This window comes from Ranitomeya variabilis, chromosome 4 (genome assembly GCF_051348905.1).
Source record: "Ranitomeya variabilis isolate aRanVar5 chromosome 4, aRanVar5.hap1, whole genome shotgun sequence".
Lineage (NCBI taxonomy): Eukaryota > Metazoa > Chordata > Amphibia > Anura > Dendrobatidae > Ranitomeya > Ranitomeya variabilis.
This window is the reverse complement of record NC_135235.1, coordinates 106,376,502-106,398,049: the sequence shown is the minus strand read 5'-3', so window position 1 is coordinate 106,398,049 and position 21,548 is coordinate 106,376,502. Positions and strand designations below refer to the sequence as shown.

The 21,548-nt window shown below is 42.8% G+C and overlaps 1 long non-coding RNA gene across 1 annotated transcript; it reads left to right on the top strand.

Moving 5' to 3' along the window:
* The first annotated feature begins 1,112 nt into the window (after window positions 1-1,112).
* On the top strand, window positions 1,113-18,946 carry LOC143768463 (uncharacterized). Its single transcript, XR_013213878.1, has 4 exons — window positions 1,113-1,215; window positions 2,089-2,285; window positions 15,393-15,551; window positions 17,621-18,946. It is a non-coding gene; the product is annotated as an uncharacterized LOC143768463 (long non-coding RNA).
* The last annotated feature ends 2,602 nt before the right edge of the window (window positions 18,947-21,548 follow it).

The following is a 21,548-nucleotide window of genomic DNA, read 5'->3' as shown; positions in this document are numbered from 1 at the left end:
GGAGCACATCTGCCCGGCACCAGGTCCTCCTGACCCCCGGAGTGCGCATACGTGAAGTGCGACCGAAGATTCCTGAGGCGGTGGAGTCAGAGGTGAGTAACGGGGTGAGGGGTCGGCATGCTGCTGCCGTATTTAGCATTTTGGGTGACAATACCCCTTTAACGATAACCATGGGGAGAGGGGTGCTGCACCAGGTTGGTGGAGAATCCGATGGATGGGTACCAGGGGGAGAGTGGGAGCGGGGTGCGCTGCATGGGGAGACAAAGTTTGTGTCAGTCCTCCTAATGCTGTCAGATCAGAGTCTCTGCTGTAACGGGCAGCGCTGCATGGAGAGGGGGAGAGACACATTCACTTACAGTCAGTCTGCAGATCCCCGCTCGCTGCTCCCGCGGTCACGAGAAACCAGTCCGGGTGCTGGCACTGCCGCTCTAGTGTCCTCAGAGTCCGCACACGTTGAGGAGGAAGCCGGAGGCGGGCGGTGAGGCAACTCAAGGGGGCGTGGCTACAACGCAGACAGTCCCAGGCAGGGAACGGAACGAACAGCTGCGGGTACAGTAATCGGGCTCTCTCTACGTCCCGGAAGTGGGCGGGGCTTCACTGGCGGCCGCAAATTCGGGATTTTAAATGCCCGAAGCGGGACAGCGGGACCCCGGTGCCAAAGCGGGACTGTCCCGCTGAAATCGGGACGGTTGGGAGGTATGATTTTAGGCCATGTTCACACTGGGCGGAATTGATGGTCTCAAGATGTGATAGCAACTTTAAGAATTGACACATACACTAATTCCAACAGTCTGTCACATAGAGTACAGTTTGTTTTTGTGAACTTTAATGTGAATGGGCAGGCAGGCTTGAGGGCAATGGGGGAGGCTAGGCTGTGAGTACTGCATGCATGCAGCAGGTGGCCGCAACGGGCAGGAGGATGCATTGTCAGTCTCCGCTTTGGGGTTGTGGCTAAATAGGATCAGTGACTGTCTGTGGAACTGGCAAGGAGCCGTTTAAAATTTATATGGCTCCTTGCCAGGAGCCGACTCATATGGTTCACTATAAAGAGCCGGCTCTTTGAGCCGGCTCATTCAGGAGCTACCCATCACTACAGCAGACAGAGGTCAGAGCCGGGCAAGGAGGAACCTGTGTCCTCTCCTCCTGAGTCCTCATCATGGCTGCTCCTAGCACTGTCCTGGGAATGGATCTGTACTAGTAAAGCCGCAGAACCTGGTAAGCATACATGTATATGTGTCTCTGTGTGTGTACATGTGCATTATTCAGTGTGTGTCTGTATATGTGTATATAGTACGTGTGTGCGCATATATACAGTATATAGTATGATTGTGTATATCTGTGATGCATGTGAGTATATATGTACAGTATATATAATATATACACACATGTACATACAGTATATAGTATGTGTATGTATATTATATTTGTATACTGTATGTGTGCAGTATATTGTGTAAATATATAAACTGTAGAAGTACGTGGGCAAACTGTATATACTGTATATATAAACTGAATGTTTCTGTGTGTATATACTTTGTATAGTGTGTGTTTCTATATTTAGAAAGTATATATAATGTGTGTACATGTATAGTGTGTATCCGTGTATGTGTGCTGCATGTATAGTTCTGTAATTCTAGTGTCGCTATAATAGGAATCAGTAGTTTGCCGTATTTTGCGGATTATAAAACCCTCTGGATTATAAGATGCACCTCAAATTTTGAGGAGAAAAATAGGAAAAACCTTTTTTTTAATAAAATGGTGGTGCTACTTTATAATCCATGCATCTTATAGCTTACCGGGGGTGGTGAAGTGGGGTCCCAGGGTCGCTGCTGGAGCGTGCCTGCATGCCGCAGGCTGGGATGAGGGGGTGCTCGAATGTGCGGCGGCGTGTTCGGTGCTGTGGGTGTTTGGTGCTGCGGGGGGCTCTGCTGATATTTTGTGAAAGGCAAGAACCCCCGCAGTTTATTTATTTATTTTTACTCATTTATATAGCGCTATTAATTCCACAGCGCTTTACAGACATTAGTGGCACTGTCCCCAATGGGGCTCACAATCTAAATTACCTATCAGTATGTCTTTGGAATGTAGGAGGAAACCGGAGTACCTGGAGAAAACCCACGCAAACAGGGGGAGAACATACATAATCCTTGCAGATGTTGTCCATGATGGAACCCATGACCCCAGTGCTGCAGTGCTAACCATGGCATGACGCACCGCACATGTGATCACCCCTTCATCCCAGCCTGCGGCCTGCAGAGACCCTGGACCCTGCTCCACCACGGCCGGTAAGGTATATCTGCATTATAAGACGCACCCCTATTTTCCCAAAAATTTTGGGGAAAAAAAGTGCGTCTTATAATCTGAAAACTACGGTATGTCTAATGCCTGTCTTACATTAGGAGTGGACCTGTTCACACTTTCTTTACTACTCCCGGTGCAAGCTGCCTGAATCTTGTATAGAGCCATAGATTGCAATGACAGGAATGGAGTTCACATGAATGTTTTTTTTTTTTTCTGAACGTGTCTGTCTGTCCCAACAGCCACAGAAAAGTGGACACTTTTAGACAAAAAACACCTAGCACCTGTGCACCCGGCCTAAGAAATTAAATCAGTCAATTTCAGAAAAAAAAAAAAAAATTCCTTTGACCTCTGCTTGTGTTGGTGCAGTCTGTGGCCCCGTTGGGGATTCACGTGAATCCTATCTTAAGGGGATTCAGGCAGAGCCCCCAGACGCACTGCAGAAGTAGTGTGAACAGGGCTTAATATCCTATTGTGTGGAATAGTGCTATATTATTCCGCGCTGTCCCAGTACAGCGGCCAGAAGACACTTTTTGACTTTTTTTAATCTGTTGCTGTCGTCTTTCAGCATTTCTTTCCCTATTCAAATGAATTGGACACAAAAATGCAAGTGAACAGGCTGCAATAAAGCAGAATATTTCCTGCCAACACTGTTGATCAATCTGCAGCAAAAATAGTGCATGTGAACAGACACTACAGGGGTTTTCTGAGAATGTAACAATAATTAGAATGAAATGATAAATTCCCCGTGGCCCCAGCACTGATGCTCCGGAGGTCTCCGCTGGTCTCAGCACTGGGCTGTAAGGGTCTTGTGGCTCCGGGGGTCTCTGCCAGTCTTAGCACTGGGCTGCAGGGGTCTTGTGGCTCTGGGGGTCTCTGCCAGTCTCCACAATGGGCTGCAGGTGTCTTGTGGCTCCGGGGGGTCTCTGCCAGTCTCCGCACTGGGCTGCAGGGGTCTTGTGGCTTCACCTTATATTATAGCTGCAAAGTGAATAATAACCATCAGGGACCCCGAACCATCAGCCACAGAGCCAGAGGTGATTTAGCAGAGTAGGTTGGCGGACATGTAGTTACATTTTTTAATCAATATACTTAATTTGGACATGTCCGTGTGTCTGTGCACAATGAGTCATCCACAGCTCAACCATGTGTCTGTGCGCAATGAGTCATCCACAGCTGAACAGTAACTTAGATATCCATAGTTACTACCACTAGCAGCTAACTGCGTGGGCGTAACCATGGATACCTAAGGAGAGGAGCACTCCCTGGTGGAGAGTTAAGGCATAAGCCTTTTTTGAACGTTAGCCTGTGAGGCAACAGTGTGAGGCAACATTGCAAAGATGGATCAAATTGAGCACCCTTCTGTATGTAAAGAAGCGAATCGCACACGGATGCATAACCTGCGTCTTAGTGAAATAGAAGACTAACTTTGTCGAACGAAATTGTCGAAGAACTGCTGATGCAGCCCGACAGAGGGCAGCCATAGCAAGAGAAACTAATGAAGTAACTGAATCACGTAGAGCATCTAATCCTGCACAACAACGAGCAACACGCAATGCACAAAGTGATACACATATTTCACAAAAAATAGAACATGATAGAATACGTGTCAAAAATGAAAGAGCACTCAATGACGGCAAGTTACATTTGCCACTAGATGACTTCTCAATCAAATTGATAAGACACGTATTGAAGACCATTATGCTGGCGAACTGACATTTCGATGTCAGTTCTGCCAATCAAAAAAATTCAAAGACGAAATGGCGCAGGACAAAACATTCCCTTCCTGCTGCAAGAGAGGGCGCATCCAATTATGTCCCATTTGTATGGATGATCAATTAGTCAAGTAGATGAAAGGAGAACATCAGCACTCCAATAACTTTATGGCTAATATAAGGCAATACAATAGATCGCTTGCTTTGGCATCAATGGGAGCACTAGTAGCGCCACCTCCTGGGCACTGTCCATACTGTTTTTTAATTCATGGACAAATTTACCACCCCATTGCATCCCGTTGTGGGTAGTACTCCCAAGTTTGCCCAGATTTATATCTTGGACAGTGGAGAAGCAATAAGTACAAGAAGTCAAGCAAATAAAAAGTGCCTCCCAGTACTACTATCATCTCTTGAAGAGAAAATGAAAGCAATTAATCCACTCGCAAGAGCCTTCACAATGATGAGGGAATTTGAAATAGAGGAAGAGAGGATTGCTGAATTAGAAAATCACGATCCACTCGAAATAACAATGTCAATTATAAATGACTACAATGATGACCAGAGGAGCTACAATGCACCAAGGTGCAAAGAAGTAGCTATAATTTATCAAAATGTAATAGGTGAACCCCCATTTAATAGGGTCATCAGAGTTCACAGAAAGTGTGATGCATGACATATCCATTTCTATTCCCATATGGGGACAGTGGATGGACAATAAATTTGACAACTCCAATTGCCCTAAGTGTGCAACATCAAAGAATTAGTGACATTCATCTACCATCCATACCAGTGGATCAAGATCGACAAGAAAAAATCACCCTGTTGCAGTACTATGCATACAGGCTTGCCATTCCTGATGAGTTCAATCCCCTTTTAAATGCTGGGAAGTTGACGCAACAATTTATCGTTGACAGTTACGTCAAAATTGAATCTGACAGAATCAAATATATAAAACAAAATCAAAAGCCATTACGCGTCGACAGTTATTCCGGCAGTATGGATAACATCCTTAATGCTGCGTTACAGCAAGGGCTAAAAGCTGGGACACCAGTAATTTTACCATCCACTTTCATTGCAAGCCCAAGAGTAAAATTACCAAGACGCCATGACAGTTGTCTGAAAATTTGGAAAGCCAGGTCTTTTTGTTATGATGACCTGTAACCCAAAGTGGAAAGAAATTACTGAAAACTTAGAACCATGGCAAATGCCAGAGTTCAGACCAGATTTGGTTGCACAAGAATTTAAAATCAAGCTCCAAGCCGTGCATAACGAGATTTTGAAAAAACAGTTTTGGCCCTGTAGTTGCCTCTGTGCATGTAATAGAATTTCAAGCGTGGACTACCACACGCTCACATGCTCTTAATCCTTGGAGAGGAAGATAAACCTAGGGACAAAGAAATAATTGATGAATTGGTCTCTGCTGAAATCCCAAATGATACAGCAAATCCAAAACTGTATGAGGCAGTGATGAAGCACATGATTCATGGCCCATGTGGCGAAGATGAACCTGGTGCTATATGCATGAAAGATGGTCAATGCGCAAAATAATTCCCAAAGGAATTTAATACAGACAAACCTCAATGTTGATGGTTATCCACAGTACCGTCGACGCAATACTGGGAAAACCAGACGAGGAACGCGAGAAATCGACAATAGATGGGTAGTTCCATACAACCCCTATTTATTACTTAAGTACAATTGCCATATCAATGTTGAGATATGTGCTTAAAAAAAGTGTTAAATATCTTTTCAAATATGTATACAAAGGACATGACTGCCAATATCAAGTTTGATACATTAAACTGGAATGAACCAGCCATGTACCTAGATTCTTGGTATATAAGCGCCCCTGAGTGTGGAGAATGTGGAGAATCAGAAAAAAATAAAATGCATGATGCTTCACATACCATTAAAGGCTTGCTGTTCACCTTGAGAACATGCAGCAAGTGTTTTTCGAGGATGGTATTGTGGATATGGTTATTTCGGACTCAAAAGCCTCTACTCTGCAGGCTTACTTTGAGATAAACAGAGTTGACACTTCTGCCCTTCAGTATTTGTACAGTGAAATCCCTGAACACTATGTCTGGGATAGAAAAGATGTACAGAAGGATAGAAAAAACGACGGACTCAATTTGGGAAAACAATTGCCCGAATGTATACAGTCTCTATAACAGATGGTGAGCTGTATTACCCTAGACTCCGTAAGAGGAGCAAAGTCTTATGTTGACTTAAGAACTGTCAATGGAGTTGTACATGACACGTATAAAAATGCGTGCATTGATCTTCATCTTTTGGAAGACGATTCCCAATGGGAAGACGGTATAATGGATGCAATTGCTTTACAATGCCCTACCAACTTCACAAATGATTTGCTATAATTTGTGTATATGGGGAACCAGCTAAACCATTGGCATTATTGCAAAAATATAAAACCGAATTTATGGAGGATTACACCAGGCGGTATACTCCAGAAATTGCTGAGCAACTGGCTCTTCGTGATATTAATGAAGTACTCTTAAGCAATAAAAAGTCCTCTTCTGACTACGGATTGCCAACTCCAGTAAATGTTCAGATGAAATACTGGACCAACTGAATTATGCTGCAATAAAGCAGGAGGCTGAGCAATTGAAAGCTATGCTTAATGAAGCTCAGAAATCGGCTTTCGATGCAGTCAATGCTGCATAACAGCCAGACGACAGTAGCTTACACTGTTTTTTTCTGGATTACCCAGGAGGCAGTGGGAAGACATTTTTGTACAACTGCTTGCACAAGAAACTACAAGCCGAAGAGAAGTCTATTTGCTCAGTAGCCTCCACTGGATTGGCGGCTACATTACTACAAAAGGGTAGCAGCTACCATTCCAAGTTTGGCTTGGAATTACAACAAATGAGACCAGTGTCAAAAATTAAGCCAACCTCACTTCAAGCAAAGGAGCTTAGGGAGTCAACTGTCGTTATTTGGGATGAAGTAACAATGACTCCCTGTTTTAATATGAACGCTGTGGATAATTTGTTTCAAGACATACAGTAAAGACAAAAAGTTTGGACACACCTTTTCATTTAAAGATTTTTCTGTATTTTCATGACTATGAAAATTGTACATTCACACTGAAGGCATCAAAACTATGAATTAACACATATGGAATTTTATATTCTAGGTTCTTCAAAGTAGCCACGTTTTGCTTTGATGACTGCTTTGCACACTCTTGGCATTCTCTTGATGCGCTTCAAGAGGTAGTCACTGGGAATGGTTTTCAATTCACAGGTGTGCCCTGTCAGGTTTAATAAGTGGGATTTCTTGCCTTATAAATGGGGTTGGGTCCATCAGTTGTGTTGTGCAGAAGTCTGGTGGATACTCAGCTGATAGTCCTACTGAATAGACTGTTAGAATTTGTATTATGGCAAGAAAAAAGCAGCTAAGAAAAACAAGTGGCCATCATTACTTTAAGAAATTAAGGTCATTCAGTCCAAAAAATTGGGAAAACTTTGAAAGTGTCCCCAAGTGCAGAGGCAAAAACCATCAAGCGCTACAAAGAAACTGGCTCACATGAGGACAGCCCCAGGAAAGGAAGACAAAGAGTCACCTCTGCTTCTGAGGTTAAGTTTATCCGAGTCACCAGCCTCAGAAATCGCAGGTTAACAGCAGGTCAGATTGGAGACCAGGTCAATGCCACACAGAGTTCTAGCAGCAGACACATCTTTACAACAACTGTTAAGAGGAGACTTTGTGCAGCAGGCCTTCATGGTAAAATAGCTGCTAGGAAACCACTGCTAAGGACAGGCAACAAGCAGAAGAGACTTGTTTGGGCTTAAGAACACAAGGAATGGAGATTAGACCAGTGGAAATCTGTGCTTTGGTCTGATGAGTCCAAATTTGAGATCTTTGGTTCCAACCACCGTGTCTTTGTGCGACGCAGAAAAGGTGAACAGATGGACTCTACATGCCTGGTCCCCACCGTGAAGCATGGAGGAGGAGGTGTGATGGTGTGGGGGTGCTTTGTTGGTGACACTGTTGGGGATTTATTCAAAATTGAAGGCATACTGAACCAGCATGGCTACCACAGCATCTTGCAGCGGCATGCTATTCCATCCGGTTTGCGTTTATTTGGACCATCATTTATTTCTCAACAGGACAATGACCCCAAACACACCTCCAGGCTGTGTAAGGGCTATTTGACCAAGAAGAAGAGTGATGTGATGCTACGCCAGATGACCTGGCCTCCACAGTCACCAGACCTGAACCCAATCGAGATGGTTTGGGGTGAGCTGGACCGCAGAGTGAAGGCAAAATGGCCAACAAGTGCTAAGCATCTCTGGGAACTCCTTCAAGATTGTTGGAAGACCATTCCTGGTGACTACCTCTTGAAGCTCATCAAGTGAATGCCAAGAGTGTGCAAAGCAGTCATCAAAGCAAAAGGTGGCTACTTTGAAGAACCTAGAATATAAGACATAATTTCAGTAGTTTCACACTTTTTTGTTAAGTATATAATTCCACATGTGTTAATTCATAGTTTTGATGCCTTCAGTGTGAATGTACAATTTTCATAGTCATGAAAATACAGAAAAATCTTTAGATGAGAAGGTGTGTCCAAACTTTTGGTCTGTACTGTTTATCAGGGAAGTTTGGGATTTTTTTTAAACCAAAGAAAATTCACACAAACCAATTTGTAGAATATATGTGACAATAATCAGTTTTTTGAAAAAAAATATTTTAAGTGTACCAGTACAAACACGTTAAACTGTAACAGCATCAAAATGTACCAAGAACACATTATACTGTGTGAATGGGAAATGTAATACCGATAATTTTTTTTACCAAATTTTTTGAGGGTTATATAGCCACAAAATGTACTCAAGAACAAATTACACTGTGTGGATGAGCAATATAATACCGATACATTTTTGAACATGTTTTCTGAGGCTTATATACCACCAAAATCTACCCAAGAATATGTAAAATTCTATGGATGAGCAATATAATGATACTGATACATTTTTAACCATTTTTTTATTCTTTTATAGCAATTAAATGTACTCAAGAATATGTAATAAATCTATGGATGAGCAATATAATACAAAAAAAAATAAACACTTTTTTTAGGGTTATATATCAACAAATTTGACCCAAGAGCACGGAATAGTGTATGGGTGAGCAATATAATACAGATAAATTTGTGAACAATTTTTTGGAGAGTTAAATACCATCAAAATGTACATAAGAACATGTAACATTCTTTGGATGAGCAATATAATACTGACAATATTTTGAACAATATAATAAACAGGGTTATATAATAATGAAATGTATCCCAGAAGACGGAATAGTGTATGGGTGACACATTTAAAACAGCAAAAACTTTTAATGCTTTTTTGGAGTGTTATATATCATAGAATTGTACCCAAGACCACATAATACTCTATGGGTGTAAAATTTAACCCAGCAAAATTTGTTAACGCATTTTTGAGTGTTATAAATGGCAAAAATGCACCCCAGACCACAGAATAGTGTATGGGCAAGAAATGTAACCCAGCAAATTTTTTAAACTCTATTTTGGACTGTTATGTAACACCAAAATGTGACAGAAAGCAAGTAATACTCTCTGAAGGAGTAATCTAATCCAGAAATATCTTCTAACACTTTTTGTGAGTTTTACATACCACCGTAATGGAATAATAACTGTGTTAAACTTTATGGATGACTCATTGAATCCTTTAAAAAAAAGTAGAACACACCGTATATACTCGAGTATAAGCCGACCCGAGTATAAGCCGACCCCCCTAATTTTGCCACAAAAACTGGGAAAACTTAATGACTCGAGTATAAGCCTAGAGTGGAAAATGCAGCAGCTACTGGTAAAGTTCAAAAATAAAAATAGATACCAATAAAAGTAAAATTAATTGATACATCAGTAGTTTAAGTGTTTTTGAATATACATATTGAATCAGGAGCCCCATATAATGCTCCATACAGTTTATGATGGGCTCCATAAGATGCTCCATATTAAAATATGCCCCATATAATGCTGCACAAATGTGGATTATGGCCCCATAAGATGCTCCATACAGATATTTGCCCCCATATCATGCTGCACATGGCCCCATATAATGCTGCACATGGCCCCATACAGATGCCCCATACAGATATTTGCCCCCATATAATGCTGCAAATGGCCCCATAAGATGCTCCATACAGATATTTGCCCCATATGCTGTTGCTGCAATTAAAAAAATTAAAAAATCACATACTCACCTCTCAGGCCCCCGGCACTTGCTATAGTCACCTGCTCCCCGTTCCACCTCTGAACGCCGCTGTGTCTTCCCATCCTCTGCACCGACATTCAGGAAGAGGGCGGCGCGCACTAATCGCGTCACCGCACCCTCTGACCTGAGCGTCACTGCGGAAGACACAGCGGCGCCGACAGTGGAACGAGGAGCAGGTGACTATCGCGCACTGCCTCCATCATACTCACCTGCTCCTGGCGCGGTCCCTGCACATCTGTTCCCCAGCGCCGCATTTTCTTCCTGTAGTGAGCAGTCACCGTTACCGCTCATTGCAGTAATGAATAGGTGGCACCACCCCTATGGGAGGTGGAGCAGCATATTCATTACTGTAATGAGCGGTACCATGTGACCGCTCACTACAGGAAGAAACTGCAGCGCCGGGAAGCAGGGACTTGCAGGGACCGTGCCAGGAGCAGGTGAGTATAATTAGACAGCCCCCCGCTCCCCCTCCCCTCCCGACCCCTGGGTATGACTCGAGTATAAGCCGAGAGGGGCAATTTCAGCCCAAAAAAGTGGGCTGAAAATCTCAGCTTATACTCGAGTATATACGGTAAATATTTTGAAAGTGTGGTTGATGTACTTCTACAGTTCTAAAGGCTTTGCCGAAAGTGCAAAGCCAGGCAAATGTTATAAGGAAGGTTATCCATAGACCCATGAAAGGTAACAACTAGCTGGCCTCATATTGAATATTAAAAAAAACTTTATGTGCTGCTGTCATCTGGTGGTGTGGAAATGTGTGGGCTAATCCAAGATTTGTTCATTTTTTTGAGAGTAAGCCTGTCAGCATTCTCAGTTGATGGGCAAAAGCGCCTGTCTGTTTAGAGTCCCCCAGTAGCATTAAAAACACGCTCAGACAAGATAATTGTGGCAGGGCAGCACTACACCTCCAAGGCATAAAGGGGCAGTTCATGCCATGTGTCCAGCTTTGAAACTCAATGGTTGAAAGTCGCTGAGGTTGGCCAGGTATTGCTTGACCATCTTTAAAAACTTTTCCCTCCTTGTCAAAAATACATGGTCATTAGGTCCTGGACTCTGGGCTGGTGTCATGAAATTGCCTCATGCCTTTAACAGTGTACCCCTGCCTCTGCTACTGTGCATCTCCCTGGCCTCTCCTCTTTGGTTAGGCAAGAAAGCTTTCCACCTGCCTCTAGCGTTATCTGATTGGAATGTTTTCAACACATATTCTACACTGCCCTTCTGGCGTAGCACCATTTTAGAAGACCTCTCCACCTCAGGAAGAAGAGATGCAAAGTTCTACTTGTAGCATGGGTCAACCAGGGTGAACAACCAGTACTCTTTTTTTGGCCAGGAAGACTGTAACGCGAGGGTCACAGAAAAGGCAGCAGTACATAAAGTCGGCCATATGTGCCAAGCTCCATTCAGCCAACACTTTTCCGTCTTCACCATAATGACGACTCTCCAGCTCCTCCTCCTCCCTCTCTTCCTCCATTCTCATCCTCAACCAATCCCCTAAGGAAAGACGGGACAAAGGTTGTGTGGCTTCTAGCTTCTGTTGCGCTAGCCACCATATCCTTGGTGAGCTAGCACTTGCATGTGATGCTGCAGTCTTGCCTGAGAGGCAGCAGCTGTAGACGACATGTGGAAATATTTGCAGATGCAGCGTACCTTGACCAGAAGCTCTGGCAAATCTGGGTAGGTTTTCAGAAACTGCTGAACTACCAAGTTGAGCACGTGCCAAGCATGGTATGTGTGCGAGCTTGCCAAGCTTCACATCTGTCACCAGGTTATATCCATTATCACACATGACAATGTCTGGTTGGAGTGTGAGTGGAAAAAACACAGATCTGTATGGTCTGCTATTCCTTTAACCCCTTCACGACCAGAGGTATTTCCATTTTTGCATTTTTGTTTTTTACTCCCCTTCGTCCCAGAGACACAACTTTTATATTTTTCTGACAATATGGCCATGTGAGGGCTTTGCGGGACAAGTTGTTGTAATTTTGAATGACACCTTTTGTTTTAACATATTTTGTACTGGAAAACGGAAAAAAAAAAAACTGCGGTGAAATTGCAAATAAAGTGCAATTCCACAGTTGTTGTTTTTTTTAACATGTTCACTAAATGATAAAACTGACTTGCCATTATGATTCTACAGGTTATTACAAGTTCATAGACACCAAACATGCTAGGTTCTCTTTTATTTAAGTAACAAGAAAAAAAATCCAAAATTTGGTTAAAAAAAAAAAACGGCGCCATTTTCCGAGACCTGTAGTGTCTCTATTTTTCGTGATCTGGGGCTGGGTGGGGGGTTATTTTTTACAAGCCGAGCTGACACTTTTATTGATAACATGTTGGTCTAGATACAATCTTTTGATTGCCTGTTATTTTTTAAGTTTTTCATTTTTTCTCGTTACACCATTTAGCGATCGGGTTCATTCTTTTTTATATTGATTCTGAATGCAGCGATACCGAATATGTATATATTTGATTTTTTTATTGTTTTATTTTGAATGGTGCGAAAGCGGGTGATTTGAACTTTAATATTTTTCTGATATTTTTTATATTTTTTAAAACTTTTTTTTTACTTTTTGCATGCTTCAATAGTCATGGGAGAATAGAAGCTGCAGTAATTTGATCTCCTCTGCTACACACAGGCGATCATCAGATCGCCTGTGTGCAGCAGAAATGCTAACTTGCTATCAGACCTGTGGAGTCAGAGTTGGAGCCCATTTTGGTGGAGTCAGAGTCGAAGTCGGAGTCAGTATAAACTGGACCGACTCCGACTCCTAAAATATATAATAAACTAGCTGAAGAGCCCGGCGTTGCCTGGGCATAGTAAATATCTGTGGTTAGTTATAGCACCTCACTTCTCTTATTTTCCACTCTCGCCTCTCATTTAGCACCTCACTTCTCTAATTTTCCCATCACGCCTCTCATTTTCCCCCTCACATCTTTCATTTTCCCCTCACATCTCTCATTTTCTCCCTCACACCTCTCATTTTCCCCCTTACTCCTCATATCCTCATATTTTCCCCTCCTCTCATTCCCCCCTCACTCCTCTCATTCCCCCCTAACACTTGTCATTTCGACCTCACATCTGTCATTTTCCTATCACTCCACTATTTTCCCTCATTCCTCTCATTTTGCACTCACACCTTTTCATTTTCACCTCACACCTCTCATTTTCACCTCACACCTCTCATTTTCACCTCACACCTCTCATTTTCACCTCACACATCTCATTTTCCCCTCAATATATACATGTTTGTCATCTCCATTATATATATAGTATACACCTGTATGTCATCTCCTGTATATAGTATATACCTGTATGGCATCTCCCTTGTATATAGTATATACCTGTATGTCATCTCCCCTGTAAATAGTATATACCTGCTGTATGTAATCTCCTCCTGTATATTGTATATACCTATGTGTCAACTCCTCCTGTATATAGTATATACCTGCATGTCATCTCTTCTGTATACAGTATATATCTGTATGTCATCTCCTCCTATATATAGTATATACCTGTATGTCATCTCCTGTATATAGTATATACCTGTAAGTCATCTCCTTCTCTATATAGTATATACCTGTAAGTCATCTCCTCCTGTATATAGTATATACCTGTGTGTCATCTCCTCCTGTATGTAGTATATACCTGTATGTCATCTCCTCTTATATATAGTATATACCTGGGTGCCATCTCCTCCTGTATATAGTATATACCTGTAAGTCATCTCCTCCTGTATATAGTATATACCTGTGTGTCATCTGCTCCTGTATATAGTATATACCTGTGTGTCATCTCCTCCTGTATATAGTATATATCTGTATGTCATCTCCTCCTGTATTAGACCTCGTTCACACGTTATTTGGTCAGTATTTTTACCTCAGTATTTGTAAGCTAAATTGGCAGCCTGATAAATCCCCAGCCAACAGGAAGCCCTCCCCCCCGGCAGTATATATTAGCTCACACATACACATAATAGACAGGTCATGTGACTGACAGCTGCCGGATTCCTATATGGTACATTTGTTGCTCATGTAGTTTGTCTGCTTATTAATCAGATTTTTATTTTTGAAGGCTAATATCAGACTTGAGTGTGTTTTAGGGCGAGTTTCATGTGTCAAGTTGTGTGTGTTGAGTTGCGTGTGGCGACATGCATGTAGCGACTTTTGTGAGATGAGTTTTGTGTGGCGACATGCGTGTAACAACTTTTTGTGTGTCGAGTTGCATGTGACAGGTTAGTGTAGCAAGTTGTGTGCAGCAAGTTTTGCCTATGGCGAGTTTTGCGCGTGATGAGTTTAATGTGTGGTGTGTTTTGAGTATGTGCAAGTTTTGTGTGAGGCAACTTTTGCATGTGTTGCAACTTTTGTGCATGTGGCAATTTTTCCGCGTATGCAAGTTTTGCGTGTGGTGAGTTTTCCTTGAGGTGAGTTTTGCATGTGTGGCGAGTTTTGCGTGAGCCTAGTTTTGCATGTGGCGAGTTTTGCATGTGGCGAATTTTGCGCGTGGTGAGTTTTGAGCTGTGACTTTTGTGTTTCGACTTTTATGTGGCAAGGTTGGTGTATGTGTGGTGAAATGTGTGCTGAGGGTGGTATATGTGTTCAAGCACGTGATAGTGTGTGGCGCATTTTGTGTGTGTGTTCATATCCCCGTGTGTGGTGAGTATCCCATGTTGGGGCCCCACCTTAGCAACTGTACGGTACATACTCTTTGGCGCCATCGCTCTCATTCTTTAAGTCCCCCTTGTTCACATCTGGCAGCTGTCAATTTGCCTCCAACTCTTTTCCTTTCACTTTTTCCCCATTATGTAGATAGGGGCAAAATTGTTTAGTGAATTGGAAAGTGCGGGGTTAAAATTTCGCCTCACAACATAGCCTATGACGCTCTCGGGGTCCAGACGTGTGACTGTGCAAAATTTTATGGCTGTAGCTGCGATGCTGCAGATGCCAATCCCGGACATACACACATACACACACACACACACACACACACACATACAGATTCAGCTTTATATATTAGATTGGGTACCGTATTTCAATTCAGTTTGTGGGGAATATTGTTTTCCTAAGATTTTGGGAAAGTTCTGAAATATCTTATATTTGTCTGCCCTATTCCTGATCTAAGGTCTAGACTTTTAGCTGAGATCTGTGCTGCAGTTTATGTTCATGATAAGCAGTGAAGCTCCTGCTCTACAGATAAGGGGAAAAAATAAACACACAGGGAAGGAAAGCCTACATTCATCTCAGAATTTCTGGAGTGAACAGGAAAGCAGGATTAAAGAAGGTAAGTACTTCCTAAAGCATATCTAAACTTTTAATAAACTGTGCATAAGTCAATAGTCCAGTATATGTTGTCTCTGTATGTTTGATGTTGTAGTTTAAAAAAATGGGATATAGAGGTGGATTCTTCACTGCGCCGCTCATAAACTTAGAAGTCCAATTCAGTAATCCAATGAAAAAGTGTCTTTATTTAAACGCATTTCGGAGCACCACGGCTCCATCATGATACCACATGAAATATACCTATATATTGGGTATATTTCATGTGGTATCCTGATGAAGGAGCCGTGGTGCTCCGAAACGCATTGAAATAAAGCCACTTTTTCTAAGTTTATGAGCGGCGCAGAGAAGAATCCACCTCTATATCCCATTTTTTTATCTTTGGTGTGGTCAAAAGGAGACCAGTGGATCTGCAGCAGCTTACGTATCTATAAGCCTTGGTAAGGGCTGCATCTGGTGAGTAAATTTGATTGGAATGTATCTCTTTATACCCAGATAAGACCCTATTGTGCTCCTATTTCCTTCTAGCCCTTCACTGATGTTTTAGTTTGTTTTTCCTCTTAGCTCATCTTTGGAGAAATTAGCTGCTCTGATGACTTATATACACTATACATAGAATATAAGGGGAAAAAGTGTTTCCTAACATCTCAAATTCAGAAATACAGTAACAGGATCGATTAGGACATAAATATTTGTGTGTGTATATGTGTGTTCTGGAATGTGATTCAGCACAAACATGCTTCCTCCCTCCTCCCCTCTTCATAGCCTGTGAAGAAATATGATGTGAAGCATTTAGTGAGCTGTACCCTGTTGAGACAAGCCTTGACATTGAAAGTTCAGAATAAAGCTATTTAATAACACATTCTACAAACTATATACTTATCATTTGTCCTATTGATTTATGCAAAGATTGTTTTATTTCTATCCCAAATTATACAGTGCACTATTCCCTATTCTTGCAAGAACTACAATATACTTTATTTATTTACAGGACAAAACTATTTTGAGAACAAATTTACATAATTACAAAATGTCTAAGAAGCATCTTATGAAATCCTCTGTATTTGAGCATTTCACAGTGACTCAAGATAATAAACATTTTGTGTGTCAGTGTATAAGTGACCCAGATGAAAACACATACTGTGATGCCAAAATCATCACATACTCAGGCAGTGGTAAAAATGCTCCTTGAAGAGCTTCCAATCTATAAAGACATTTACAACGCTGCCACCCAGAAGTTTACAAAGCTGTGACTGAAAAAGATCACAGCAGCACCAAGAAACCAGAGACCAGCACTTCCTGCTATAGGCAAAGGAGGAGGAAAGAGCATCTCAAATGTCAGTTACAAGATATTTTATCAGTGACAAAGTTACTGTAAAGGCCCCGTCTCACATAGCGAGATCGCTAGCGAGATCGCTGCTGAGTCACAAGTTTTGTGATGCAACAGCGACCTCAGTAGCGATCTCGCTATGTTTGACACGTACCAGCGACCCGGCCCCTGCTGTGAGATCGCTGGTCGTGTCGGAATGGCCTGGACCTTTTTTTGGTCGTTGAGGTCCCGCTGACATCGCTGAATCGGTGTGTGTGACATGGATTCAGCGATGTCTTCACTGGTAACCAGGGTAAACATCGGGTTACTAAGCGCAGGGCCGCGCTTAGTAACCCGATGTTTACCGTGGTTACCAGCGTAAAAGTAAAAACAAACAAACCGTACATACTCACATTCCGGTGTCCTTCAGGTCCCTTGCCGTCTGCTTCCCGCTCTGACTGACTGCCGGCCGGAAAGTAAGAGCAGATCACAGCGGTGACGTCACCGCTGTGATCTGCTTTCACTTTACGGCGGCACCGGTTACCCGGGGACCTCAGCATCGTTGGTCGCTGGAGAGCGGTCTGTGTGACAGCTCTTCAGCGACCACACAGCGACAAAACAGCATCGTTGTCTGTATCGCTGCAGCGTCGCTGTGTGTGACGGGGCCTTAACAATGACAGCAGATGTGTTTAAAAGACAGCTCATCGAGCTTGTTGTGAAGGACTGTGTACCATTATCATTATTTGCACTACTGTCTTTTACAGCTCTTAATGGAGAAATAGCTCGCCAACTTGGTGTTTCTCTGGAAAGAGAAAGTATTCAAAAATTAGTGATTGAAGAAGCCCTTAACCAAAAGGAAATCTTAACAAGACTGTCAAGAGATGCTTCGTATTTCTTAAAAGGGATGTCTGCACATGTCAAAGAGTGAACTATTTTGCAATCAAAGTTTGATATGTTTGTGACAACAAAAAAATTATTACTAAGACAACTGACAGTAAAAGATACTAAAGCTCATCACAGCAGCCAGTTTCTCCAGACCTTAGTGTAAAAAGTTCTGCAAGATTATGGTCTCAAAAAAGAACAGGTTCTTGCTATTGTAACTGATAAGGCTTCAAACATGATAAGTACAATTAAATTGATGAATGAGAATAATGAAGGTGAAAAGCAGCTAGAAGAACATTCTACAGGTAACAGTACATGAAGGTCAATGGACATAGGTGGCTGAATTGAAGGAATTGCTTCATCACCCATTTACAGTGACTAAAAAGTTACTAGCTAAGGATTTAACGACTGGCATTTTTATAAAGGAGTCGAAGAACTTGTTGTTTTGCCTGTCCCAAAGAGGAGGTTTAATCGCAGATGGCATTGCTGCTTCAATGAAATGGAGAGAGACACTGCTATTAGCAAATAAAATTCTTCTGGCAGCTGTTTATGTGGACCCGAGTCATCGTATATTGCTGGATGATCAACAGCTTAGTAAAGGAAAAGAAGCTTTGATTGAGGTAGCAGTTAGGATGAGTGGGCTACAGGATGGCCAAAAGCAAGAGGACTCGGATCCTGCCAGTGCTGCTGCTGCTGTTCCTTCATCCTCATCAGATGAGGAGTTTGATTTCGACAAGTATTTGGACGCCATGGAGCAGGCAAAGCATTGCTGCAGGGAAAAAGATTCCACTCCCATAGAGAACAGAATGACCATATTTCAGCAAAAATTTTCACTTGCTCTCAAAGAAGTAGAAGAGTTCAATCGTTCATCAAAACTGACTGTGCACGAGGCAATTCCTTTATAACCTGAAATTGTTAGAGATGTTGCCCATGTGGTTACTGCTTTGCCACCAACTCAAGTTAGTATAGAGAGGTTGTTCTTTAGCCTTAAAATAATTAGGTCAGATTTGAGGTCATCTATAAAGGAGTATCTGATGGAGGCAATACTATTTCTCAGAACAAATTCATAGACTGCACAAATGCTATTCAGTTCGTTTTTGTTGAAAACTTTTTTTTTCCCACTTACTGCAGAGTGTTTAATAAATTGCAAATATGCAAAGTTTTTTTTGTTCTAAAGCTGTATTCCAATAAATATATTTTATGTTCTATCTAAATGACTTGATTATTGTATCATAATAAAGATTAAAAGCCTGATGCTACCATTTTACTACAGTAAATTTATCACTTAAACTTAAAAATGAGCCATGTATGAGGGAGTCGGAGTCGTGGAGTCGGTGTCAGAGGTTTGGCTTACCGACTCCACAGCCCTGCTTGCTATGAGCGCTGACCACGGGGAAGCGCTCATAGCAATCCGGCAATGACAACCATAGAGGTCTGCTTGAGACCTCTGGTTGTCATGCTGGCCCATTGGTGACTCGTGATCATGTGACAGGGTCACGGATGGGCGGGATTTACAATGCGCTGACACAGCATTTAACTAGTTAACAGCCACAAGTGGATCGTGATTCCTCCCACGGCTGTTGCGGGCACATGTCAGATGTCTAGCTCAGTTGTCATGTTCCCTGAAAGGTGCGGGCTTAGCACCGGTGCCCGCACCAAATACAAGGAGTTCGACATCGACATACTATTACACCCGATGTCTGAAAGGAGTTAAGCAACTCTGCCGCAGTGTGCGGTTTGTTTCTTAGAAAAATTAGCTTCAGCAGAGCCTGTTGCCACTTCTCTGATGCAGTGTGCAGAGCTTCCAGCTTTTGGGTGATGTGGATGACGTGCTCTGAGATACCACTTCGGAGAAGGGGAGGAGGAGGAACAGAGGGGTGCAGGAACTGGAGTTGGAGGTGGAGAACACCCTGACTGAAGTAGGGCCAGCAATCCTCGGCGCCAGGAGCACGTGTGCCATGCCAGGGTGTGACTTGGCCCCAGCCATCACGGAAATGTATCATTTCTGGCCACAAGCACTTGTCCACGTGTCGGTCGTTAAGTGGACAATCCCAGTAAGTGCGATGGTAAAGGCACGAATGATGTTCTTGGACATGTGCTGGTACAAGGCAGGGATGCCACACCGGGAGAAAGAGAGGCCAGTGCGGACCGAGTATTAGGGGACCGCTGTAGCCAGGAGTTGGCGGTAATCGTCTGTGTCGACAAGCCGAAATGGCAACATTTCCACTGCAAGCAGCCTGGAAATGTGTCTGTTTAGCCTTTGGGCCTGTGGGTGGTTGGCTGGAAACTTTCTTTGAACGCTGTGCTGGGACAAGGATTTGGAATTGCCTGATGATGGTAAGTCAGAGTGTGCAAGGATAGATGCAGGGCAGGAGGCCTCTGCACCAGTGTTTTGGACAGGGGATTGAGAAGCACCTAGCGCAGGGGAATGGGTAGTGGTGTCACCCGATGGCACCAATTGTCGACCAAGGCGTTCCTGGCTGATCATGCTGGTGGTGATTAGGTTCTTAGTGGTTAAACCCCTGCTGATCTTGGCATGGTACAGGTTGTACATGGCCATTTTGTTTGCCTCAGAACTCTCTTTAAAAAAGTCCCAAACTGGGGAACACCTAACTCTTTGACGGAGAAATTCAGGACTGTCGGTACCCTGCAGAACAGTTGCCCGCCTTCTCCCTCTGGTCAACCCAATGCCTTTTCCTGTCTGTTTCGGTGCTGCCAACCCCTCCCTCTCAGCGCTGTTGGCGTCAATCTGCATGCAAACTTCCCAGGTTGGCTTGGTGACTTCATCATCCACCACCTCGTCGTCCACCTCCTGACTTTGTGACTTAAATACAACAAGACTTAGCGGCAACTGTGTCTCATCATCAGCTTCCTCCTTATCCCAAATTTGCCATTCCCGACGGTCATCTTCTTGTGGCCATGGCTACTCTATGTTTTCTGCATCACTAACAAGCATGTCCTCCTGTCCCTCTTGGAGCATGCAAGGTGAGTGGCCACATTCAAGAAAGGTTGTGGTAAACAGCTCCTTGGAGTGTCCTAGTGTGGTATCACTAGTCTCCTGGGACTCAACATGGTGGGAGGAAGGAAGATCAGTGTGAGGATTAAGTGATCCAGACTGCAGGCTCCTGAGACTGGACTGTGTGGAAGATTAGGTAGTGCTGCCAAGCCTGCGGGAAATATCTGCTATCCAACCGACCACCTGTTCTAGCTTCAGAACTTGTGTACCATTCCTCACTGCAAAGTGGAACAGGATCCTATATGTCATGGATGGGCATGTTTCTTGTACCCTAGCAATAGGCATTGCCCCACATCCTTGGCACCTGCGGGCACCATTATCAGCACTTCCAGTTCCACATCCCTTAACCCCTTTACCCCCAAGGGTGGTTTGCACGTTAATGACCAGGCAAATTTTTCCAATCTGACCACTGTCCCTTTATGAGGTTATAACTCTGTAACGCTTCAATGGATCCCGGTGATTCTGACAATGTTTTCTCGTGACATATTGTACTTCATGGTAGTGGTAAAATTTCTTTGATATCACCTGCGTTTATTTGTGAAAATAACGGAAATTTGGCGAAAATTTTGAAAATTTCGCAATTTTCCAACTTTGAATTTTTATGCAATTAAATAACCGAGATATGTCACACAAAATACTTAATAAGTAACATTTCCCACATGTCTACTTTACATCAGCACAATGTTGGAACCAAAATTTTTTTTTGTTGGTTAGTTATAAGGGTTAAAAGTTGACCAGCAATTTCTCATTTTTACAACACCATTTTTTTTAGGGACCACATCTCAATTGAAGTC